The sequence below is a fragment of the Cherax quadricarinatus genome, chromosome 12 (assembly GCF_038502225.1).
Source record: "Cherax quadricarinatus isolate ZL_2023a chromosome 12, ASM3850222v1, whole genome shotgun sequence".
NCBI classification, from domain to species: Eukaryota; Metazoa; Arthropoda; class Malacostraca; order Decapoda; family Parastacidae; genus Cherax; species Cherax quadricarinatus.
In genome coordinates this window covers 16,703,888-16,731,025 of record NC_091303.1, presented here as the reverse complement: position 1 = coordinate 16,731,025, position 27,138 = coordinate 16,703,888, and the positions used below count along the sequence as shown (strand labels likewise).

Sequence of the window (27,138 nt, the reverse complement as noted above, 5' to 3'; positions counted from 1 at the left end):
CAATGGATCAGAGAATACCTGACAGGGAGGCAACAACGAGTCATGGTACGTAATGATGTATCACAGTGGGCACCTGTGACGAGCGGGGTCCCACAGGGGTCGGTCCTAGGACCAGTGCTATTTTTGGTATATGTGAACGACATGACGGAAGGGTTAGACTCAGAAGTGTCCCTGTTTGCAGATGATGTGAAGTTAATGAGGAGAATTAAATCTGATGAGGACCAGGCAGGACTTCAAAGAGACCTGGACAGACTGGACACCTGGTCCAGCAAATGGCTTCTCGAATTTAATCCTGCCAAATGCAAAGTCATGAAGATGGGGGAGGGGCACAGAAGACCACAGACAGAGTATAGGCTAGGTGGCCAAAGACTGCAAACCTCACTCAAGGAGAAAGATCTTGGGGTGAGTATAACACGGAGCATGTCTCCGGAAGCACACATCAATCAGATAACTGCTGCAGCATATGGGCGCCTGGCAAACCTGAGAACAGCATTCCGATACCTTAGTAAGGAATCATTCAAGACACTGTACACCGTGTATGTCAGGCCCATACTGGAGTATGCAGCACCTGTTTGGAACCCGCACTTGATAAAGCACGTCAAGAAACTAGAGAAAGTACAAAGGTTTGCGACAAGGTTAGTTCCAGAGCTAAGGGGAATGTCCTATGAGGAAAGATTAAGGGAAATCGGCCTGACCACACTGGAGGACAGGAGGGTCAGGGGAGACATGATAACGACATATAAAATACTGCGTGGAATAGACAAGGTGGACAAAGACAGGATGTTCCAGGGAGGGGACACAGAAACAAGAGGCCACAATTGGAAGTTGAAGACACAAATGAGTCAGAGAGATAGTAGGAAGTATTTCTTCAGTCATAGAGTTGTAAGGCAGTGGAATAGCCTAGAAAATGACGTAGTGGAGGCAGGAACCATACACAGTTTTAAGACGAGGTTTGATAAAGCTCATGGAGCGGGGAGAGAGAGGGCCTAGTAGCAACCGGTGAAGAGGCGGGGCCAGGAGCTAGGACTCGACCCCTGCAACCACAAATAAGTGAGTACACACACACACACTCCACACACATATATATATATAATATATATATATATATTATATATATATATATATATATATATATATTATATATATATATATATATATATATATATATATATATATATATATATATATATATATATATATATATGTATATATATGTATGTCGTGCCGAATAGGCAGAACTTGCCATCTTGGCTTAAATAGCAACGCTCATCTTGCCATATAGGACAAGTGAAAATTTGTGTATGCAATCATTTCGCCAAAATCATTCTGAACCTAACTAAAAAAATATATTTCACTGTGCTTGTTTAGTATTAAATTATTGTAAACAAATCTAAAATATATTTAGTTGGGTTAGGCTAAAATAAATTGTTCTTGTTATAATAAGGTTAGGTATGTTTTCTAAGATTCTTTTGGAGCAAAATTAAAATTTTTTACATTAACATTAATGAAAAAAATATATCTTTAAACGTATAAGAGAAAATTTTAGAAAGGACTTAATTTTAAATGAGTTCTTGCTAATTGACCAGTTTTACATATTCGGCACGACATTATATATATAATATATATATATATATATGTATATATATATATATATATATATATATATATATATATATATATATATTATATATATATATATGCAAAACCACCACTGTGAAAAAATAGAGAAATTCCAAGCGCTTTCGTGACTACTCACATTATCAAGGAACTATGAAAGTAAAGCATTCAAGGAAGGTATATAAGGGGTCTGGCCAACACATCGCTATCAGATCCCACAACAGTTAAACACCTGACGCGCGCCGGCCCAACTGGACAGGTCCTTCGCACAACCCACCAACAAACTATTCTACCCAAGAAAGTTTTAAAAATTATTATTTGTCCAGTGTATTATTATTTTTTTCCCAAATTCTATTAATTATAAATGGATCTAATTTATATAAACCAAAGGAAATATTCATATTATTGTCAAAACTGCTTTTTATGAAACAAGATTCAATTACATTCCTGTCGACCATGGACTTGATACTACTTTCTCAACTTTCTGAAAATCAATTGGATGGTTAAAATCTCTTACATGAATAAATAGAGCATTGGAATCTTGTACAGTTCTAATTCTATATTTATGTTGTTTTAATCTTAGTTCGAGACTTTTACCAGTTTTACCGTAATAAGCTTTATCGCAAATTTTACAAGGAATCTTATAGACACATCCATCAGCATTTTGCGGGGAATTCTTTATCAAAAGTTTTTTACTGTATCAAGATTTTTGAATACAACTTTAATATTAAAAGTCTTAAGAAGAGAAGGCATATCAACCAAGTTTTCATGGTGAGGGAGAACCAACATATTTTTAGTTGAATAAGACTGGTTGTCCCTTTTTGGATTGTAAAAAGTATTTCTAGCAACTTTAAAAGATTTATCAATTACATTTCTTGGGTATTTTAAATCATTACCTATTTCATAAATTTTGGATATTTCCTCATCTATGAACTCAGGACTGCAAATTCGTAAAGCTCTCAAAAACATTGATGAGAAAAGAGACAGTATATATGTATATATATATATATATATATATATATATATATATATATATATATATATATATATATATATATATATATATATATAATAGGCAGAACTTGCGATTTTGGCTTAAATAGCAACGCTCATCTTGCCATAGAGGACAAGTGAAAATTTGTGTATGCAATAATTTCGCCAAAATCATTCTGAACCTAACGAAAAAATATATATATTTCACTGTGTTTGTTTAGTATTATTGTAAACAAATCTAAAATATACAAAGTTGGGTTAGGCTAAAATAAATTGTTCTTGTTATAATAAGGTTAGGTAAGTTTTCTAAGATTCTTTTGGTGCAAAATTAAAATTTTTTACATTAACATTAATGAAAAAACTATATCTTTATTTTAGAATGAACTTAATTTTAAATGAGTTCTTGCTAATTGACCAGTTTTACATATTCGGCACGACATATATATATATATATATATATATATATATATATATATATATATATATATATATACACACCATCCTGTGAGTCAGCTCCTGGCCAGCCAATATATACCGAACAACTAAAAGAGACTTGCAAGTGATGTCATACTGATGTACAGCTCTTGATCCATTGACTTGGAGGTATCCTCTTCTTCCCTCGGAACAAAGTTCAAAACTTTTCATTCTTCTGACTCTGGAAGAAGCAGCGGGTTTAAAGCAACAGGAGCAGCAGCAGCAGATTTTTTCCGGTGGTTGTAACAACAGATTTTCTGGTGGCTCCAGCAGCAACAATAACAACAACGACAGATTTTCTGGTGGTTGAAAGAAAAGCAGCAGTAGCAAACTGGTGCTTCCAACAACAGCAGCAGCAACGACACAGGGAGATGAGATGCTGGTGTGAGATGTGGAGGCGAGTTAAGGACTGAGCTGGCTGGTGTTAGCCAACACCCCAGGAGGCTGGTGTTAGCCAACACCCCAGGAGGCTGGTGATAGCCAACACCCCAGGAGGCTGGTGATAGCCAACACCCCAGGAGGCTGGTGATAGCCAACACCCCAGGAGGCTGGCGTTAGCCAACACCCCAGGAGGCTGGTGTTAGCCAACACCCCAGGAGGCTGGTATTAGCCAACACTCAAGGTGGCTGGCGTTAGCCAACACCCCAAGTTGGCTAACGCTGGCGTTAGCCAACACCCCAGGAGGCTGGCGTTAGCCAACACCCCAGGAGGCTGGCGTTAGCCAACACCCCAGGAGGCTGGCGTTAGCCAACACCCCAGGAGGCTGGCGTTAGCCAACACCCCAGGAGGCTGGCGTTAGCCAACACCCCAGGAGGCTGGCGTTAGCCAACACCCCAGGAGGCTGGCGTTAGCCAACACCCCAGGAGGCTGGCGTTAGCCAACACCCCAGGAGGCTGGCGTTAGCCAACACCCCAGGAGGCTGGCGTTAGCCAACACCCCAGGAGGCTGGCGTTAGCCAACACCCCAGGAGGCTGGCGTTAGCCAACACCCCAGGAGGCTGGCGTTAGCCAACACCCCAGGAGGCTGGCGTTAGCCAACACCCCAGGAGGCTGGCGTTAGCCAACACCCCAGGAGGCTGGCGTTAGCCAACACCCCAGGAGGCTGGCGTTAGCCAACACCCCAGGAGGCTGGCGTTAGCCAACACCCCAGGAGGCTGGCGTTAGCCAACACCCCAGGAGGCTGGCGTTAGCCAACACCCCAGGAGGCTGGCGTTAGCCAACACCCCAGGAGGCTGGCGTTAGCCAACACCCCAGGAGGCTGGCGTTAGCCAACACCCCAGCAGACTGGTCTAAGCCAACACCCCAGCAGACTGGTCTAAGCCAACACCCCAGCAGACTGGTCTAAGCCAACACCCCAGCAGACTGGTGTTATGTTGAAGTCTGCTGCCTCTACTCATGCAGCTGCTGTTTTGATGCCAAAATTCTGAGGTTCCTCACTTGTTGAAAGAATGAGTGTCAGGGGCTGACGACAGTGAAATGTCTAACTGGTAAATGATTGACTTTTACAAGGCGATAATCCCACGTGGATTATTCAGAGGGACGGCTCGATCCTTTATCCGTTAAGTGGGAGACACAATAACCGTTTCAACTCCTGAAGGAAATAATATATTGCAGCCTTATATTATAGAGGGATATTGCATGCAATCCAATAATTTATACGCCAGAACAAAGAACACTATTTCATGTATCACTGAGTCAGGAACTTTGTAAACCTAGACCTGGAGGGTATTCCGGGGACCAACGCCCCCGCGGCCCGGTCCACGGCCAGGCCTCCCGGTGGATCAGGGTCTGATCTACCAGGCTGTTATTGCTAGCCGTACGTAGTCCATACGACCCACAGCCCGGCTGATCCGGCACCGATTTTAGGTATCTGTCCAGCTCCTTGAAGGCAGCCAGGGGCCAATTGGTAATTCCCCTTATGTTTGGTGGGAGGCTGTTGTACAGTCTTGGGCCCCGGACACTTATGGTGTTTCATCTTAATGTACCAATGGCGCCCCTACTTTTCATTGGGGGTACTTTGCATCGCCTGCCCAGTCTTTTACTTTCGTAGGGAGTGATTTGTGTGTGCAGATTCGGGACCATTCCTTCAAGGATTTTCCAAGTGTAGATTATGATACATCTCTTTCGCCTGCGTTCCAGAGAGTACAAGTGCTTCCAAGCGTTCCCAGTAGTTGAGGTGTTTGATGGAACTTATATATGTAGTAAAGGTTCTCTGTACACTCTGTAGTTCTGCAATTTCACCTGCTTTGAACGGTGATGCTAATGTATAGCAATATTCCAGCCTAGAGAGAACAAGTGATTTGAAAAGGATCTTCATTGGCTTGGCATCTCTTGTTTTGAACGTTCTCATTATCCATCCTATCATTTTCTTTGCAGCTGTGATCATGGCACTGTTGTGATCCTTGAAATGAGACCCTCAGACATTACCCCTCCCAGGTCCCTCACATTAATTTTCCGCTCAATTGTATGATCAGAGTTTGTAGTATACTCTGTTCTAGTTATAATCTCCTCCAGTTGTCCATAACAGAGTAGTTGGAATTTGTACTCATTGAACATCATATTGTTTTCGGTTGCCCATTGGAAAACTTGGTTTATATCTTCTTAGAGGTTAACAGTGTCCTCAATAGATGACAGTCTCATGTAGATCCTAGTATCGTCTGCAAAGGATGACACAGTGCTGTGGATTACATCTCTATGTCTGATATGAGGATGAGGAACAGGATGGGGGCGAGTACTGTGCATTTCACTATGGCAGCTTCCAATTTAACTCTGTTGACAACTACTCTTTGTGTTCGATTGGTTAGAAAGTTGATTCATCTCCTCACTTTGCCAGTTATTCCTTTAGCACGCATTTTGTGCGCTATTATGCCATGATCGCACAGAGTCTGTGTATATTACATCAGCATTCTGTTTTTCTTCCAGTGCATCCAAGACCATACCATAGTGATCCAGTAGTTACGAAACGCAGAAGCGACTTGTTCTGAAATTTTGCCCTGGATTGTGCAGTTTTTGTGAATCTAAATGGTTTGCAATCATTCTTCTTAGTACTCTTTCAATTTTTTTTATGATGTGGGACGTTAAAGCTATTGGTCTATAGTTCTTAGTTAATACTTTGCTGTCACCTTCATGGAGTGGAGCAATATCCGTTGTTGTAAGTGACTGTGTTAAAGTGTTAAAGAAAAAAAAACACGCATAGCTCACGCTTCGAGTCTTTGTCCATTATTTTCTTCATTAACAGCTGGTAATGGCTGGACTCGGTAAACTCGGCTTAAATATATATCATTAAAACACTTCTAGTAATGCTGCTGTCGAGACCAGGTAACAGGTTTTTAGATCAAGTCAACGAGGTTTTTCTGAACCTGTGATACAGTGTGAACAAGTGTGATTCAGCCCGGAGTCATTTAGCACACAAGTCACTTGTTTGTTGATCAACTCTCATCGAGATTCAAGATAAGCACCAACAGCCTAACCTATCAAAATGTTAACTATGTGGCATTGTAGCAGCTTCAACCTAACCTACACTTCCATGAACAAATTCACTGAGGTAAAAAAGACAGACAAAAATAAAATACTGAAATTTTTATTATTCGATGACAAATTATTCTCATCATTCTTGAATAGCTAATTTATTTAGCTAGTTTAGATGAAACTCTTTCTATAAATAATATGATGTGTCTTAAAACTAGGATAGGAATGGCTTACTAACCTAAGAGCTTTTCTAGAATACGTATTATATATAATTATCTTCATATTTTGTGCGACTGTTTCCTATTTTCTTGCTGAAATTGCAGTCAGGTTAGGTAAAGGATTTTTTTTCGCTTTATGTACCGTAATTATGCATGTTTTCTGAGGGTAGTCAGTTTTGTAAGAATCCCATTGTTACTCACTACCCCCTTCCCCCCATACTCCTCCCCCCCCTCCCGTTCCCTTCCGCGCTGCCTCTCAGATTTTGGTTACAGTGATACTTCTATTGGACTCGCATGAAGAATGTGTTATAACTATTTGCTAACTCATTTTTTTCCAGCAGTCTTTGAATAGCTTCAAACAACGTGTCTTTCACACTGAATAAATATACAATGAAATTATTATAAGAAATAAATTTATCTGAACCATCTAAAGTTTTAATACAATTATTCGTAACATTTCATCAACCAAATTAAGCAAATCAACCAAATTTCACAACACGAAGTGTTGAGCCTTGTTACTGACTGGCCGACTTTTTGTCATAAGTCACTATCGACGGTATTACGTATCCTTGTTAACAAACTGGCGCAAGCCAGTGACCTCTCTCTTCCGTTGAGCCAAATCATCACTCTCACTAAATTATGCATATCTACCAATCTTTTTCTGTCAATATTGAACACTTTTATCTCTGCAGCAAAGTGGGGGTATTAGGGGCATCTCACTCTCACTTGTACTGTACAACTTTTACACGGAATATTTTAACAGTAATACGTTTTCATTAATGAGGGCTCTGGACATCACTTTTATTCTCTGGAAACAGGAATGGGGAATGTTTGATAATTCCTTGAAAATGTTAAAAAGATGCAGCTACGAGCATTAAATTAATAGTATAGTGGGAGAAAGCTGCAGGTCGTCCTTGATGGCAATATTTCTAATGGATTCACTCTGCACAGCCCCTAATTAATGACATTTTCTTAGCAATTAATGTTAAGTGAAGCGCAGGCTTGGGGTTGTTTTTTAGGTGCACTCAGACTGTTGCTGGCCACAGCATTACGAATAAAAACAGAGCAGCTTCACTGCACAATTCCCAGGACTCGTGTATCCAAAATGAATTATACCAAAAAGTCAAGCAAGGAAAAATATAGTTGTTATAGAGCCAATAAGAAAAAAACTCATTGAAATCTGGTAACTATGATATAAGTGTTTAAGAAAAACACTCTTGATGTACATAGTGTATATGGAATTCCTCACAGGGGCTGCGGCTAGTCATAGGACAAACAGGTATAACTTGAATCAAAGGGGTAAATAATGTATAAGAGCAGTTAGTAATTTTCCAGCATATTAAGAACTAAAACATTAATATTAACTGGGAAGCTCTTTATCTAGTTAGATCTGACTGTTTTGGATACCCGTGGATTTTCCCACACCCCCAACCGAGTTTCTTTTTTTTTTTCCTGGCTAAACACCAACACGGGCACAAGAGCGCCAACATGCGCACAGATGCACCAGGACAGGCACAGGAGCGCCAACACAAGCTCAGAAGTTCCAACATGGGCAGAGGAGCGCCAACATGGGCACAGGAGCAAGGGGAGAGATGGAGACCATGTTACACTTAGTTTACACCCTGGACCAAGCCTGTCACCTGTGATCAACTGAGCCGTCGCTCACCTGCCCACCAGCCTCCCACCTCTCCCTCACCTGGACACATTAAATTCACTCCCACAGCCACCACTCACAACAATATAAATAAACTCTAAGAAATAATATTTTAAGCTTCTACACTTCGCTGAAAAAAGCATACGTTAAGACTACAGAGACGACATATACCGTATCCCTCACCCAACAAATGTGCAATTTTGCGCACTTTAAATGCGTTGGGTGCGTGAATGGAGGACTGAAAGCCAATGAGTTACCAGAGTACGCATCAACAACACCTGATGCTCGTAAAATAAGGGAATATAATTAGTGAATCAGATGAATGTAATGAGCCCCTGACAAAAGCTTAAAGAACGTCTTAGGGTGGAGTGCGAGTGAGTGGTGTTGCCTTCTTAACCTCTTAAGGATAAACTTTATATTTTACTCTCTTTTCTTGGTAATTGAGATGTATTTGTTTTTGTGTGTATCATTTCGTATAAAAACAAAGTTTATAGAAAAGCTGTTATCACTCTGATTTTACGTTACTTGTATATATATAAATAAACAAATAAAATAATTTAGAGAGCGATATCAGTGAATGTTGTTGTCTTGAAGATGTAGGTTCTGTGCCCACTCTCACCTCGCCTGCTCTTACTTACACCCTGGCATGTTCCCCAGACACACACACACAAGCTTTTAACTCATCTACTTGAGCTTCACGCCCTTCCTGGCGGCGCTGAGACCCTGTACCACCAGCACAACACTGCCAGAAATTTCTGTCTTCTTCCTCCGCCCCTCTTTAGCGTCTTGGATCCATTGTTGGTTATATTCCTCTCAGAAGCGAACCATCGCTCGCCTGTGACGATCATTTCTATTATTATTTTTGTGCACCCATCACGGTCTCGATATAAAGATACAGACGTTTATGGTGGTGTAATTCACTGGATGAAGATTACGAGTGCAGCACTGTGTCACAGTTAATATATTCAGTTCTAACTTACGACAGCCACTACGAGACTTCAGCTCTTCCGTTAATAACCTCACAATATTCTCTACACTGGTCTTCGGAGAGAGGAGGTATGAAGTAAATGTGTTCAGATATTCGGACGTGGACTTATTGAAATGAACCATAGGATTGGCGAAGGAAGAGAGGTGGGTGGTACAATGAGGCATCTGTGAAGACCAAGAACTTTATCCATAGAGGAAGAAAGGAAGATGTGCCAGAGTATAATAATACTAGCACTGTTATATAGGTATGATGCATGAGTTTTAAATGTTGCAGCGAGGAGGCTGGAAACAGTAAAGATGTGTTTGAAGGCAATGTGTGATGTGAACATTATACAGAAATTCAGAGTAGAGTTAGGGAGGTGTGGGTGGTTGGTAGAAAAATTATTCAGAGGGCTGAGGAGTTGAGGTGGTTTTAGGCATTTAGAGAGAAGGGAGAAAAATGGGATGGCTATGAGGGCGTAGAAATCTGGGGTGGAGGAAAGGAAGGGTAGAAGTCGTGTAGGTAAGGTTGGATGGGGAGGGTTAAGGAGGTTTTGAGTGTTGGGGGCTTGAACATTCAACAGGGAAGGCAAGTGGTTTTTAAGATTTGACGTGCTGTTTGAGTGTAAGCAAGTTTACATATATGAAGGGATTCAATTTGGAGGGACAGGTATTAAATGAGTGACAGAGACGGTGTTTTCTTCTTTGCCGGGGTCTCCTTACCTCGGTGGGAAACGTTAGAGTATTTAAACAAAATATTTACTTATTGGTATATATATAAATCTGAAAAGCTTTACTAGCTCTTTTTGTATATTCTCCTTTGTAATATTTAATAGTAAAATGTATATTATTTGTTCTTCATCTCCTGAGAGGTTCCTTGATTCTAGTGATGGACTTTTGATCCATTAGACTTTCACCTGACCTCCTCCTCTTTGGGGCGAACCTGATTGTCTCTCATATCCCCAGGCGTTGCATGAACCCTACCGGTTTAACGATCCCCCATAAACGTAATAATAAAGTACTAATAATGTTCAACTTGTTAGTGCATCAGTTCATATTCTGTAATTAGTAGTTGGGTGTGTAGGTCGATGTTATTTAACTTTCATATATTACTGGCGATTACCACTACAACTGCCATTTCGACTATCAAGTCCTGCCTACTCTTGTGAATAAATACTACTACTACTACTACTAATGCGGCTACTGCTACTATTACTACTAATGCGGCTACTGCTACTATTACTACTACTGCGGCTACTACTACGGCTACTACTACTACGGCTACTACTACTACGGCTACTACTACTACGGCTACTACTATTACCACTACTACTACATCTCTCCAGTATATCCACCTCACTGGTACTCCTATACAAGTCTCTATTCTCGTATCTTTGTATTAGTCATCAAGCCTCCGGGGATCGAAATGTCTCTCATGTTCCTAGGTAAAAGAGTATTATGTTGACGCTTAGTTACACATCACAAACATTGTTTAAAAACCTACCCAGGTTTCTAGAGTTTTATTCCTACTTCGCACTAACTGGCCTACAAAGGCTCTTGTGTTTGCTATTAATTTTACAGAAGGAAACGCGGGATTAAGTGTTATACACGACTCCTGGTTATTATTAGCTTAATCCTCTCACACCTCGACAAACTGCGCAAAGTCTTCTGAAGTAATTCTTTGAGATAAAATCGTACATACGACATTGATGGAGGTGGTACCAGAGTATAATACCATTTTGTGTTTATGCGTAACTAAGAGTACGAGTCTTTTTTATGGCATTTAATGTTTAATTTTTTGTACATTAAAACTGTATTTCTTAATTTCATTTTAAATATTCCATTTTCTTCTTTGAATGTATCAATAGTTACGAAGGGTATTAATAAACGCTATATAGAGATTTTTTCTAGATTGGTTACATTTCTCCCTACATTAATTAATCATTCAGTGTTTTCTCTGGTTTATTATTCTTTAGTTGTGAAATAGGGAAGTTTTTTATTTAAAGATTACATTTTATTTCAAAAAATTTATATTTATTATTAAGGAATTTACCTGATGGGGAAGAAATTCAAAGCCGTTGACATAGCAACATTACTTACATTCTAACTAGACTTGTGACATAAAAACATTCCTAACATCTCGGATCTGTGACGTCACAGGTACATCACAATGATTGCATGGTAGTTAGTGAACTGTTTTGGTAAACTGATATTTTAATGGGTAATAGAAGGTCACTTTTGTGATTTCCTCGTTGTTTCTTACAATCTTTGAGTGTAAAGTGACTTAGTTTATTTGTTAGTGTATTTTTCACTTGTTCTGTTTGAATTTCTAAGTAGTTTTTGTGTGTCAGCTTCAATAAGTGAAACTTAGATAAACGAATCTGGATATCACAGCTTGACGACTTGCTTCCGAATGATAACATTTTTTCCTGTTCTAGTAGAGAGGGAAATACGGATTCTTAATGCCCGTGAGAAAAGATTTTCAAAGGTATTTGTCTTGATTATGGATGAATGGTGTCTAAAAATGTCTAAAATATATAGTCGTGTAAACCACAAAGGGTGTTTGAGGCTCATTTCTGGTGATTAATATATCCATAAGCAGGGATGGAAATGGGTTTAAGGAAGTAGGTACACGTTTGGGAAATTGAGAGGTAGGTACAGGCCAGTGTACCTACATACAGTACCTCTCCCCATATCCATCAGTGATTATTATCATTTTTTAACACACCGGCAGTATCCCACCTTGGTAGGGTGACCCGAAAAAGGAAAATTCATCATCATTCACTCTATCACTGACAGTGATCAGCGATTATATAAACATAAAATACTGTCGATTTTTACCTCAGAGAAAACAAAATCATTACTAGACTCTTCGCGAAAGGCAACTGATGTCTCCACAAGTACAAAAGTTAAATATAAAAAAGGGTAAACGAGAAATAGTGAATAAGACACGTGTGTGTGTGTGTGTGTGTGTGTGTGTGTGTGTGTGTGTGTGTGTGTGTGTGTGTGTGTGTGTTTGTGTGTGTGTGTAACGCTAAATTATCTTTCCTGCAATAGATACCCAGGTGTTACTCAGGTATCGTATTCATCAACTTGGTATTCTGTACCATCAATCCCCTCAAGGAAGGTTCCTTGATGTTGGTGAGGGGCTCTTGATTTAGGGAATTGGATCTGTGCTCCAGTTCTCCGAATTAAGCCTGAATGCCTTCCACATCCCCCCCAGGCGCTGTATAATCCTCCTGGTTTAGCGCTTCCCCTTGATTATAATAATAATAATGTACCATCAATAATATGAGAGGTAGATATCACAGCGTGATACCGTGAAAAGTGTGATCTGTTTTGAGAACAGTGTGAATGCTGCACATTGTGTTCACTGAGAATATAGTGAACGCTAGATGATCAGTGTGAACGTCGAGAGAATATGTGAACATTAGGGTTATAACGTTTTTTTACTTTTTGTCCAAATGAAACGTCTCCTGTGTCATAAATCGACGAACTTTTGTTTAAAAACAATGAAAAAGACCCTAATTTCTACGTTTTCGAGAAAGGTCACCCCTAAACAAAATCTATGAATCACATGTATCTGCGTTACTACTCAAAAGTAGCAACTCAGGAAACTACTAATTGGCAACTCAAATTAATGAAAAATGTTAATCGCCATACATTTGTTACTAATCATAAGTAGCAACTCAGTTGATGGCACTGACATTCCTACACAAAGTCAAGCTGCAATTTACAAGAGTCAGCATCACGTTTTGGACAGGATTCTGCGTTTGGTAATGGATGGAAAATCTTGGTGATAAAACCATTCTCCAAACATCGAGTATCCATTTGTATCCCAACTGGTGAAGAATTATGAGGAACTAAAGGCACAGTTTGTTAATGAAACAGAAGAGATCCACCATAAATCAGGATGGAGTGATGATATGAAGTTTTTGTTCCATCTAACACGAGTGTTTAGATTCTTTGAAGAACAAGGGCACTTTCCTTTGATTAACTTTAAGAAAATTCCAAACATCAGAAATGCGAGGTGGAATTCAAGAGCCATTCTAGGTATTCTTGCATTCATTCTTATACCTACAAGACGGAAGACTTTGGAGAAGATATGCAGATTCATTTCACACACCTGGGCAGATTATTAGTTTACTGATCAGATGTACCATGAAAATGACTTCAAGAATTTTTCAGAAATATTGAAACCTTAGAAAAAAACACTGAACTCATTGAAAAATCACTGGAAGCAGGAGCCGTCCGCACTCAATATACCAAGAAGTAATCAGTGTGCTGAACGTGCAATCAATGTTATGCAGGAACTGTATGCTGCCTGCAGAAACAAAAACAAACTGCAACTTCGGTTTGTTTTAAACAATAAGCAGTATTATATGAACAAACATGATGCTGTAAGCTCTTTTATTTGTTACTAATATTACATGCAATATGCATTCAAGTTGTTTTCTTTACTCGTTTTTTGTTATTTAGGGGTGAGATTTTCTAAAAAGATATTGAAATGTAAGGTCATTTTTTTGCTTTTAGGCAAAAGTTCACCTGATTAAGGTACAGGAATATTACGTTGTAAAAATGTTATAACCCTAGAGAACACTGAACACTGAGAACGGTGTGAACAATATGAACACTTTAGAACACATTTTTCACAATAAATACAGTGTGACAATCTTCAGAGTAGTGACAACAGCGTGAAGCAGTGTGGGCGTGGGTTTGAAGCAGTGTGGGCGTCGTTTGAAGCAGTGGGGTGGGCGGGCGGGCGGGCATGATCTAGGGCGTGAGAGCGAACGGGATGGGGTGAATGTGGATGTTGGTCTGAAGCAGTGAGTGCGGACGTGGGCGTGAATGTGGGCGTAATCGTGGGCGTTAGCATCTCTTGCCGTGATGAGGCATTAAGTTATCCTCACCACTGTAGTTATGCCCACCACCTCATTTATCAAATCTATGACTCCTCTAACACTATCAACACTGCCTCATGTGCGGGTTATTTGTGCATCACACACTGTACCGCCTGCACGCCACACGCCCCTCCCATGCCTTCTGACCCCCGATCGCATATACGCCCACCCGCCACACTCAAGCCCTCTGACCTACACCCACATATTCACACACCCTCCCATGTTGCCCCTCAACATGGTATAAAAACTTCGGCCGTGAAAGAGATTTCTGAGGCGAGGTTTACAAGCGAGTCTTTTGATGGTGGCTAGAGTACTGGAGGTCTTGATGCTCTCATGTTAGTTGCTCAGGCTGGGGCAGCTCACGAGAGGAGGAGGTGAGGTAGGAAGAAGAGGAGGTGAGATAGGAGGAGGAAGAGGTACGTGAGAAAACATGGGAAGGACATAGAGTTTTCGACTTGGAAGTCCCCACCGAGGCTACCTGCTGATGAAAACTATCCACTCATATCTAGATTAAGGACCATCGTGAATTATCTAGGTACGAGCCGGCACGAAAACCATTGAAAGACTCACAAAAACACAAAATAAAGGCATGAGAGTTTTTCTTGGTTGTCCTCTAACCATCAAAATTTTTAATATGAGGAAAAAATTAGATTTCCTTAGTGTCGCTGATAGAAAACGTGAAATCAGTGTCATTACAGGACTAAAGATGCTACTTGGTGATCAAAACAACGTCTCCATGGAATTACTAAAATATATAATTCATGGGATAAGTGAATCAAAATTAATTCAGATATCGTTTATGCAAATTGTGAACAGCAGTGGTGTTCCACAGGGGTCAGTGTTAGGCCCATTGTTCACAATTTATATAAACGATGAAGATGAGGGAATAAATAGCGACATAAGCAAATTTGCTAATGACACCAAAATATGCCGTCCAATTCATTCTATTGAGGACGTTAGTGCACTCCAGGATGATTTGAATAGACTGATGCAGTGGTCGGAGAAGTGGCAGATGCAGTTTAATATAGACAAATGTAAAGTGCTAAATGTTGGACAGGGCAATAATCATGCAACTTATAAACTGAATAGCGTAGATCTTAATACTACTGACTGCGAAAACGATTTAGGAGTTCTGGTTAGCAGTAATCTGAAACCAAGACAACAGTGCATAAGTGTTCGCAATAAAGCTAACAGAATCCTTGGCTTCATATCAAGAAGTATAAATAATAGAAGTCCACAGGTTGTTCTTCAACCTGCTGAACAGTTCTGGTCACTGTATTACAGAATGGATATAAATGCACTGGAAAACGTACAGAAGAGGATGACAAAGTTAATCCCATGTATCAGAAATCTTCCCTTTGAGGATAGACTGAGGGCTCTGAATCTGCACTCTCTAGAAAGGCGTAGAATTAGGGAGGATATGATTGAGGTGTATAAATGGAAAAAAGGAATAAATAAAGGGGATGCAAATAGCGTGCTGAAAATATCCAGCCAAGACAGGACTCGCAGCAATGGTTTCAGGTTGGAAAAGTTCAGATTCAGGAAGGACATAGGAAATCACTGGTTTGGTAATAAAGTTGTGGATGAGTGGAACAAACGCCCGAGTACCGTCATAGAAGCTAAGACCTTGTGTAGTTTTAAAAATAGGTTGAATAAATACATGAGTGGGTGTGAGTTGCACCTGACTAACTTGGGCTACCAGGTCTGGTGCCGTGCTCCTTCCTTTAGTGGAAGTGACCTGACTAGGTGGTCATTGTTCTAGGCTGGGGGTGACATGGACGTGCTTCGCATGGGCCAGTAGGCCTGTTGCAGTGTTCCCTCTTCTTATGTTCTTATATTTTAACAGCCACACAGAAAAAAATGTTTGGACTACATGAACTGCATCATGCTAGGAGATAAAAACAGCATTTCCCGGCACCCTGGCAGATAACAGCTTTTGATATCTCTGTGCCCACATACCCTCCCAAGGATGCAGTCATGCACAATCCTACACTTGGATTACTTCTAAAACCAGCGCTCTGGAACACTTACACCGCGTTAGACAAAGGAACCTATTACTCCTTTAACCCTGACGTTACGCGGACGGGAAGTGCTGTTATTGTAAATCAACCCGATGATACTATAATGCAGAGGTGTGTGAGAATTAACTGGGCTTCCACCTTAAAAACTGAGGTCTTTGCCACTCCAGTTGCTTTCAAGATTGTGGAAACTACGACGTCACACAGTTTAATTGTAACTGATTCTCTTTCCTTAATAGTTGCTTTAAATAGCCTGAGACCTAAATGTAGTATGCTTGTGTATAAAGCTAGACAGTTTTACACATTATTAAGAAGGGGATTACAGTTAAATATGTGTACATTTCCTTTCACGAAGGCCTTCAGGAGCATAGCAGAGTTGATAAATTAGCTAGAGAGAAATTAAAGAGAAAGTTGAATATAACTTTGTTTTTCAAATAAGTTTACTAAACATTGTCAGAAAGAAACTAGCAAACAGGCTAGAAGAAATAAAACACTACAGATATGATCTAGCAGATTTATTATCCATCATAATGAATTATGTCAAATTAAACATATCTGTGGAAAATAACTCCTAGACCAAGGCTAGGATATTGTATCTCTGGCAGTACGGTTTGTATAGAGATGTCAGTGATGTAAAATGCAGTGTGGACAGGTCAAATATCCAACTTTTTAGAGACGCCTCCATGTAAACCTTACAGGATATGCCAGATACCTCACTGTTATTTGTAAAACATCTGGAACGTTGAGGCTGTATCCACATTCTGCATCGACTAGATGAATGAGTGCATTTTATAGAGGAGATTGAAACCCAATTATGACCAATGTTTTTCAGTGGGAATAAGGTATGTTTTGAGATTGTATTACGTACTATGTTATGTACACTAACTATATGAAGTAACTGTAAAATATGAAATAACTAATATTTCTTTCTAGTGATATAACAGTGTTCAATGGAGTATGATAAAGGTCCATTGTAACCTCTGTAATCCTGATTTTTGCGTTAGCGCTCACAAAATAAACATGAGGTGAGTAATAAACTAGCCACGCAGACGGTACAACTAAGCACATATGCCATATTGTAAAAATGGAAAGGAATTTACATGAAAGATTGAACTGGATGGAGGACGTGGGCTACAACTACCTCTACTAAATCAGCATTCTTCTTATCTTGAGCAACTCTTATTAATCCACTGCCACTCAGAGCTGTGTATATCAGTGGTTCCATTTCTGGTTATCATCAGTCCAGCTAGGACTACCACAACCTTCTACGCCTACCACTACTACCATTATTGACTCGGTTGCCTCGTTGCCAACTGATAGTCCTGGTACATTAGCAGAAAAGACATAACGAATTTGGTTACTTCAGATTACCTCGTCATGTTAATGTACATCATAGTGAACATAAGCTAAGTGCGGGACTAATGAGCGTCTATGGCAACATCTCGCTCCCGTTCTTCCTCATTATATACTACGCCTTTCTGGTCACCATGACTTAACACGTTTTATGATATATAAAACAATTTGGGCTGACTCCGCATTCTTGACGGCCAGATTTATGCTGAGCTGTGGCCCTGAAATCTCTGGCAACTCTTCCCGTCAGGGCGCGGTGTATCTAGTTGAATCCAATACCTGTAAAGTGCTTGTCCAGCTGGATCTTGAATGAGAGGGGAAGGGGAAGGTTGGGAAGGAGGGAGGAGAAAGGAAGAGAGAGTAGGTGGGTGAAGGTTGATAAGGAAAGGGGTAAAGGAGAGGAGGAAGAGAGGGAGCAGGAGGGGAGAGAAGGGAAAGGAGAATGGAGGGGGGTAGGAGGAAGGAAAATTATGGGAGAAAAAGAGTGAGGAGGAAGAAGGGCGGATGTTGATCCTTACTCTCACGACTGTAACATTACGACAGTATAACCACTGATGCATTACATATTTTTAAAAGCATCAAAGAATTTTAACCCATGAGTGATGCACAAGCTTCAAACAACAGCAAAGATTTTTAGACATCGTGAAGATATTTTTGACTCTGAAGGAACATATTTTTCTACCATATTAGCGTCTTTATAAGAACACAAAAGCACTGCAGTATACCTACTGGCGAATGAGGAATCCAGCTCGAACCCAACCTTTAGTATATATTTTTGTCCAATTTTTTGCTGTTTCTAAAAATTTTGACACAAAGACGGAGACAAAACTTGAAATTTTGTGTAATCGTTTCGGAGTGCACCAAAATCAACATAATTAATAGTTAGTTTTTTGGGTCTTTAAACATCTAGAAACATATATCAACAGAATTTTCAAATATTCATCAAATTATACGATTTTCATTTGAGACATCTATATTTCTTTATTTTTACAGAATGAAACGAAGGAGGAAAATAATTTTATTAATAACTGAATACACATAAAAGGAAAAGAACAATGAATATATAGCAGAATGGGAAGAGAAAAGCATTGATGGCAGGTTTGTGTACGTGATGGATGACTTCATTTTCTGATAACACAACTTGGCAAATGTCTCCTCGACAGGGAAAATGGTGCTTGAGATTGTAAGACCTTACGAAATAAGGGATGTCATACCTATGAGGATATTGACCTAAATACTTTTGTTCTCGCAAATATAATACGAAATGGTCAGCGAAAAGGTAATACCACGACTGTTAATGTTTCGGTCCTTGAACCTTGAAAGGTTAGGTATCATCTCAGGGTCCAAGGGCCGAAAGGTCTTCAGTAAAAATATTCTAAGTGAATGCATCCGTGTTCATTTCTCTCGCAGTGTCGGCAATCATTTGTTGTCTTACTACGATTGTAAACATTTCGCGAAACGGAAGGGATCCTGACCAATTGTGAGCCAGTCCTTTAACCAGCAGGCCTGCTGGTATCAGCACTGGTTTGTAATGGGTTCGAATCCTGCTTGAATCGTGAGATCAAAAATATTTGCACTAGAAAGTTTCACCGTTATTATTATTTAAATATACACTGGAAGCCACTAAACCCGCACGAATTATACAGTTTTTTCAGAAAGCGTACAATGAACTTTCACTTCAAGATTATCCAAGAACAAGAAAAAGAGCAGCACTGCAAGAAAACTACCCACACTTGGACATTCCCACTCAGTCCATCTTTACAGCCTCTCAAATATTTCGGAGAAATGACGACGTTCCGATAGCTGTGATTCGCCACGAATTGACTTTATCAGGTAAGTGATAGCCAATTTGTGGCCAAATGGTGCTCAATAAAACCTCCGAAGTCATTGTTTTACTCAACAGCCATTCAAAGAATTTCAAAGGTCCTAGATCATAGATATATAATATCGACAACGTGGTGAATAAAACACCTGTGAAACACCTGGGTGGGGTGGGCGTTGTGCATGTCTTATCACTTCAAATGTCCTATTTGGCTGTTTCAAGGGGATTGATTTACTGTGCACGGGAGACAGATAAGTTAAAAAAGATATTGACAGTATTAGAAAGCATCTGTATTTTTTATCCTTGTATAAAAAAGATATGCTATCAGACTTCATTTGACGTCTCCTGGTTGCAGGAATTGCATAAGATCCGACAGTACGTTTTTGGCAGTAAAGATGTCGATATTCGTATTTTTCGAGAGAGAGAGAGAGAGAGAGAGAGAGAGAGAGAGAGAGAGAGAGAGAGAGAGAGAGAGAGAGAGAGAGAGAGGTGGGGAGGGGATTGCTTTGATGCTAATAAAGGGTATTTAATCCAAAAAAAACAAGAGCAGCTATCCCCTTGCTTTGATCAATCCTTATTGCCTTCAGCTTCCCAGGCGTAATATAATCACTTAGGGCGTAGCTCTTCATAATTAAAATAATAATGAAGCAATATTTATAATAGGGGTTGGTGGGTGAATTTGGGAGGATATGTAAAAGACGGAAATTAAAAGTAAATATAGGAAAGAGTAGGGAGATGAAACAACATGTCTAGACATTTATACTGTCAGAGTGGAGGGAGTAAGGAGGAAGTGAATGTATTCATTTATTTGGGAGCAGACATGTTGGAGAATGGGTTTGTGAGATAGATGAACCATAAAGTGGACGTGAGGAACCACAGAGGGCTGTTGTGGCATCAATGGAAAGAAAGAAGTTTATGGAGGCAAAAGGGAGGTGTGTACCAGAAAATACCGGTGTTAACACTGTTATGTGGGTGCGAAGCGTGGGCTTTAACCACTGCAGCGAGAAGGCGGCTAGAGGCAGAGGAAATATCATGTGAGAACGCAGTGTGTTGTGTAAATATTATGCTGAGAAACTGGAGAGTAAAAATTAGAAGATAGTGTGAAGTTAAAAAAAAAAAAAAAAAAAAAAAAAAATATCAACTGCCATAGCTTAGTGGTGAGAGTCGCGGCTCTCATCGCTGAGATCCAGGGATGAAATTCCCGACTGAAAATAAAAGAAAAAGGCAAAAGGACAGACGAGGGGTCATTGAGGGGTTTCGGCCATTTGGAGAAGATTGAGTTGAAAAGATGACAAAGAATGTATAAATATGGGATGGAAGGAAGAGGAGGTAGTGATCCCAGGAGAAACTGGAGGGAGGGGTTAAAGGAGGCTCTGAGTGCTAGGGGCTCGAGCATCCAGGAAGCTAAAGTCAGATCGAAGTGAGTGGAAACGAGTAGCTTTTACGTCAAGACTTGCCGTTGGAGAGTGAGCATTAGCATGAAGAGATTCAGGGAAACCCATTAGCCGGACTTGTGCCCTGGAGGAGAGAAGTAAACATACAGGCGGGAAGTACTCTTATCATCGTCTCGGTATTTCATACCAATGGACCAGTATACGTACCGCATTGCTACGGTTATTTTCGTGTGTATTCCAATGATAGTATGTCACCGCCCGATTTATGTCATCTAATCATTTATATACTCCGATTTAATATCACTTATTACTGGTTTCCGTTTGTTGCGCAGAGAGGTTATACGAAATATATACCGATGTATAATGGATGATATTACACCAATATTTCTAAATACGGATAGGTGAAAACAAACACACACACACACAGGACTGCAAAGAGACCTGGAGAGGCTGGACATGTGGTCCAGTAACTGGCTTCTCGAATTCAATCCAGCCAAATGCAAAGTCATGAAGATTGGGGAGGGGCAAAGAAGACCGCAGACAGAGTATAGGCTAGGTGGACAAAGACTACACACCTCACTCAGGGAGAAAGACCTTGGGGTGACCATAACACCGAGCACATCACCGGAGGCACACATCAACCAAATAACCGCTGCAGCATACGGGCGCCTGGCAAACCTGAGAATAGCGTTCCGATACCTTAATAAGGAGTCGTTCAAGACACTGTACACTGTGTATGTTAGGCCCATACTGGAGTATGCAGCACCAGTCTGGAACCCACACCTGGTCAAGCACGTCAAGAAGTTAGAGAAAGTACAAAGGTTTGCAACAAGGCTAGTCCCAGAGCTCAAGGGAATGTCGTACGAGGAAAGGTTAAGGGAAATCGGACTGACGACACTGGAGGACAGAAGGGTCAGGGGAGACATGATAACGACATACAAGATACTGCGGGGAATAGACAAGGTGGACAGAGATAGGATGTTCCAGAGAGGGGACACAGGGACAAGGGGTCACAACTGGAAGCTGAAGACTCAGACGAGTCACAGGGACGTTAGGAAGTATTTCTTCAGTCATAGAGTTGTCAGCAAGTGGAATAGCCTAGCAAGTGAAGTAGTGGAGGCAGGAACCATACATAGTTTTAAGAAGAGTATGACAAAGCTCAGGAAGCAGAGAGAGAGAGGATCCAGTAGCGATCAGTGAAGAGGCGGGGCCAGGAGCTGAGTCTCGACCCCTGCAACCACAATTAGGCGAGTACAATTAGGTGAGTACACACACACACACACACACACACTACCATCACCACACAAACAAAACAGACAAAGATTAATGCTCCATTGTCTTTATTAGGGACGAGCATAATAATAAACAGTTTCAGTTGTGATGAGCTTAAAAAAAGTGTCGTTCTCACTATTGTACTGTCATAAATCATGAGTCAGGTGCCACCTTTAAAACCCAGGCCAAAGACACTTTGTTCATTATCACCTCAGTCGAGTGTTCACCTGCTTTTATAATGCAAATTTTGGTAATGCTTGTATTAGTATTAATACAAGTGGGAAATAATAATATATAATATAAAAAAATATTACTCGTATAAAGATAATGAAAAAATAGCAGCATTTCTTATTATTAAAAGAAAAATATTTGTTCTATATTACTGTTAATATTATTGCTGGTGGTGGTGGTGGTGCTGGTGGTGGTGCTGCTGGTGGTGGTGCTGCTGGTGGTGGTGCTGCTGCTGGTGGTGGTGGTGGTGGTGGTGCTGCTGCTGGTGGTGGTGGTGGTGGTGGTGGTGGTGGTGGTGGTGGTGGTGGTGCTGCTGCTGCTGCTGCTGGTGGTGGTGGTGGTGGTGGTGGTGGTGGTGGTGCTGCTGCTGCTGCTGCTGCTGCTGCTGCTGCTGCTGCTGCCGCCGCCGCCGCCTATTACTACTACCACCACCACCTACTACTACTACTACCACCACCACCTACTACTGCTACAACCACCACCTACTACTGCTACAACCACCACCTACTACTGCTACAACCACCACCTACTACTGCTACAACCACCACCTACTACTACTACAACCACCTCCTCCTACTACTACCACCACCTACTACTACTATAACCACCACCTACTACTACTACCACCACCACCTCCTCCTACTACTACCACCACCTACTACTACAACCACCTCCTCCTACTACCACCACCTACTACTATCGCCACCTACTACTATCGCCACCTACTACTACCGCCACCTACTACTACTATCACCTACTACTACTATCACCTACTACTATCACCTACTACTACCATCACCTACTACTACTACCACCACCACCTACTACTACCACCACCTACTACTACTACTACTACTACCACCACCTACTACTACTACCACCACCTACTACTACTACCACCTACTACTACTACCACCTACTACTACCACCACCTACTACCACCTACCACTACTACCCCACCTAGTACTACCCCACCTAGTACTACTACCCCACCTAGTACTACTACCCCACCTACTTCTACTACCCCACCTACTACTACTACCCCACCTACTACTACCCCACCTACTACTACTACCCCACCTTCTACTACTACCCCACCTAGTACTACTACCACCACCTGCTACTACTACCACCACCACCTGCTACTACTACCACCACCACCTGCTACTACTACCACCACCTGCTACTACTACCACCACCTACTACTACCCCACCTACTATTACTACACCACCTACTATTACTACCCCACCTACTACTACTACCACCACCTACTACCACCATCTACTACTACCACCACCTACTACTACCACCACCTACTACTACACCTACTACTACCACACCTACTACCACCACCACCACCACCTACTACCACCACCTACTACTACCACCACCTACTACTACCACCACCTACTACCACCACCTACTACTACCACCACCTACTACCACCACCTACTTCTACCACCACCTACTACTTCTACCAACACCTACTACTACCACCACTAATAATAATATTTAATGAATAGTGCCTGGCTCAGACAACTAAGGAGAGCTAGTTGGTTAGTTGGCTGGCTTAAAGCTTATTAACTGCACGAAGGTAATTTAATCTGCATATCTGTACACCACCAGTCACGAATTCATTTATCGCTAATATAGAGAATATAGTATATACAATAGGTATACACACCTCTCGGTGTATATACTCAGTGACCAAGTAGAATTGCTTCTTAGCCATGGGGGATTAAGACTGCAGTTCACTTATACATAACCAACAGAGATTAAAGTATATTTCAATTGTATAAACACTGAGAGATATACCTCTTTCGGTATACACGCAATGAGAGATGTATATATCACGGAATATCTGTCCTGTAAAGGATGGAGTTGATGCAGAAAGTTGTGTAACTACTGTTTTGATTGAAATATTCTGTCTTTACGGAGGTATTTTCACTCTCAAAATGAGTGGCACTACCCATTGCGGCCTTTTTGGAATATATACACTCACGGGACGAGAGGCGTACCTGTTATATTTGCCTCCATGTCAGAAACTGAAATTACGTTAGTAGTAGTAGATTTGGCCAAACATATATAGAAAGTTTATAATTAGGAAAGGTGATGCGAAGTGAGCGCTGAGGAGACTGGGAGAGAATGGAATGAAGGAATAAAGTAGGTTCTACTAGATGACTGAATGAGAACAAATGGATGATTTGTATGAGATCGATGTCAGAAGACAGGATGCAAGAAGAGAATGTTGCTGTTGGTACATGTGAGAGTGAGTGTACGTGTGCATGGGTAAGTATCGACGAGCTTGTTTTGGACTGTCTGAACTGCAGGTGATGTTCAACAGCGTGCGAGAGTTAGGAGTAGGTGCGTGAGGGGTTCGTGTGTTGGAGTGGAAGAGTGATAGCATATCGGTATTTTGGATTATGGGTGTGTGGAAGTAGACTTTCAGAATGTAAGACTGCGTACGTGGGAGTATAGGTATGGACTATGGGTATATGGAAGTATAGTTGTGTGACAAGATTCTATGGGAGCGAGAGGGACCAGTTGTGCCTCCAAGCTCACCCTGCGAACTGCCCACTCTTTCACCTTACTCTCCAATAGGAATGAAACCACTCTCGGCGAAACGTTTCCTTTAATGAATGTCCTGAACCAAACACAAGTCCTCTTCCACCCTGTCTGTTTCATATCAGCATTTACAGCCGCACAGGAACATGCATACACAGGTGACAGTGGGGTGGATTTACCAACCCCTCACCGGCCATAGTTACGTCTTTAAAAATAGTGTTGAGCCCTGGATGAGACATGAAGAAATAGAGAAGATAGAGAATAGAGAACTAAACTGTTAAACATAAATTGATAAATAATTATATAGACTATAAGAAAGAGACAATGAGATGTAGATAAATTTCGGAGGCCAGAGAGATATACGAAGACGATTAATAATGAGAGGAATAATTGATGGTCCTTGTTATTGAATTTTTATGTTGATTTTATATATTTTTTTTAGTGTTTCGTTGTTTATTTCAGTTATTTGCACTTGTGTTTCGTTGTATCTGTTTTTAGTTGCCCGTTGTTTTTCTTAGCTGCTGTTTTTCTTTGATGTGCCGTTTGTTGCTGTTTCGTTGTTTGATATTAATGTTTCATTATTTGTTCCTGTGTTTCGTTGTTTGCTATTGTGTGTGTTTCTCTTTGTTGTATTGTTGTTTCGTTTTAGTTGCTGTTTCGTTATTTATTTTCCTTAGTGTTGTCTCGTTATTTGTTTCATTTTGCCTTGTTTTCGTTGTTTCTCTTTCGTTGCTTGTTGTTTGACTGTTGTTGTATTTAGAGTTATTATGTACTCATATTTTTGTTGAATTTCGTTGTTGCTGTGTATCGTGTGTTGCTGTTTCGTTGTTTCTCCTTTTGTTTACTGTTGTATTGTTGTGTTTCTGCATTTCGCTCCACTGCATTTATATGCAGCAAAATGCATTTGTTTTTGTTTGCTCTAGTTCGTCAATGAAGTGAAGTGAAATGAACACCTATCAGTGCTCAATAATCCACATTAAGACAGAAATTCAGGGGATTAATTGATCTATATATTTGCTCTAATTTGTTACTGTTCTGGGTACAAAATTTGTTTGTCGCAGTGGTTGGAGACGGTGATATTCGTACAGAAATTGACACTGATATTGCCTCATTCCCAATGGATTATTTTGATGATTTATATGCACAGAAGTTGGGCTGATGTTTTTTTTTTTTTTGCAATAATTTACTTTGATACTTTATCGTTTGAGCAGCAGTTTCCTTTATCTCTCGTTTGTGAGGAAGTTTACTTTGATAATCTTCCATTCGGGCGGTGGTTTACTTCGATAATTTACCGTCTGTGGAGTAGTTTACTTTGGGACTCTGTATATTATTATCGCTTAATGTAAAATAAAAATCGGCTCCTGCGTGCTGTGACAAAGCAAATCTATCGTTCGAGGAGACATCAGCAGACATCTTACCGTGTGTTCCTGAGCGTCTGGTTTATTGTTTCCTTTCCCCGTCTCATACTGCGAGAGGTACTGTATTTCGGGGGTTATACTGGGCATAGTTACGTCTTAAAGATACAGCGGTCGCATCATACAGTGCAAATGATGAATAAGACCTGGATATCTTCATTCCGAAGATGTTTCGCTTTTCAATTCGATACAGAGGTTATTTGAAGGTGTTTGAAACCGGAAATAGTAGAAGACGAGGTCATTTTTTCCTCAGTGTACCTGGAGTATACTTTAAGGGTGTTCCGGGGGTCAACGCCCCCGCAGCCCGGTCCATATCCAGGCCTCGGTAAGTGATATTCACTTCCATAGTCTTAATGAATTTGCCAATGAAATCTTCAAGTAACTAATAATTTACTCACTGTGGATAATAAACTCCACATATGTAAATGCACTCACTGTGGATAATGAATTCTTCACATAAATACTCTATGGATAATGAACTCTTCACATACTAATCATATACTCAATGTGGATGCAATCTGAAAGAATCAGTTACTACAACGTTATCATTACCGCGAAGTAAGGAAAAAAAATAGTCAGTGGCTTGAACGGGAAAGTCGGTGCCAGTCCTGGGAGATTACATCGCTACATGGAGATATGAACCAGTAATCTTCCCCTAACGCATCTAATCCACGTAAGTGATTGTGTAAATGTGGTGCATTATGAGGGAGGGATAAATTATACAGTAGCTGTGTAATCTTTCAAGGAAAATGAAGAACACTGAATGAACATTTATAAACT

General features: G+C 40.6%; 1 long non-coding RNA gene across 2 annotated transcripts in view; it reads left to right on the top strand.

Annotated features, from left to right (window-relative positions):
- LOC128686647 (uncharacterized) overlaps nucleotides 1-27,138 on the top strand; it is a 72,813-nt gene that overhangs the window by 36,675 nt on the left and 9,000 nt on the right. For both annotated transcript variants that reach the window (XR_011391915.1, XR_011391916.1), the window contains exon 2: nucleotides 19,314-19,491. This is a non-coding gene — a long non-coding RNA (uncharacterized lncRNA). The remainder of the gene's footprint in view (nucleotides 1-19,313; nucleotides 19,492-27,138) is intronic.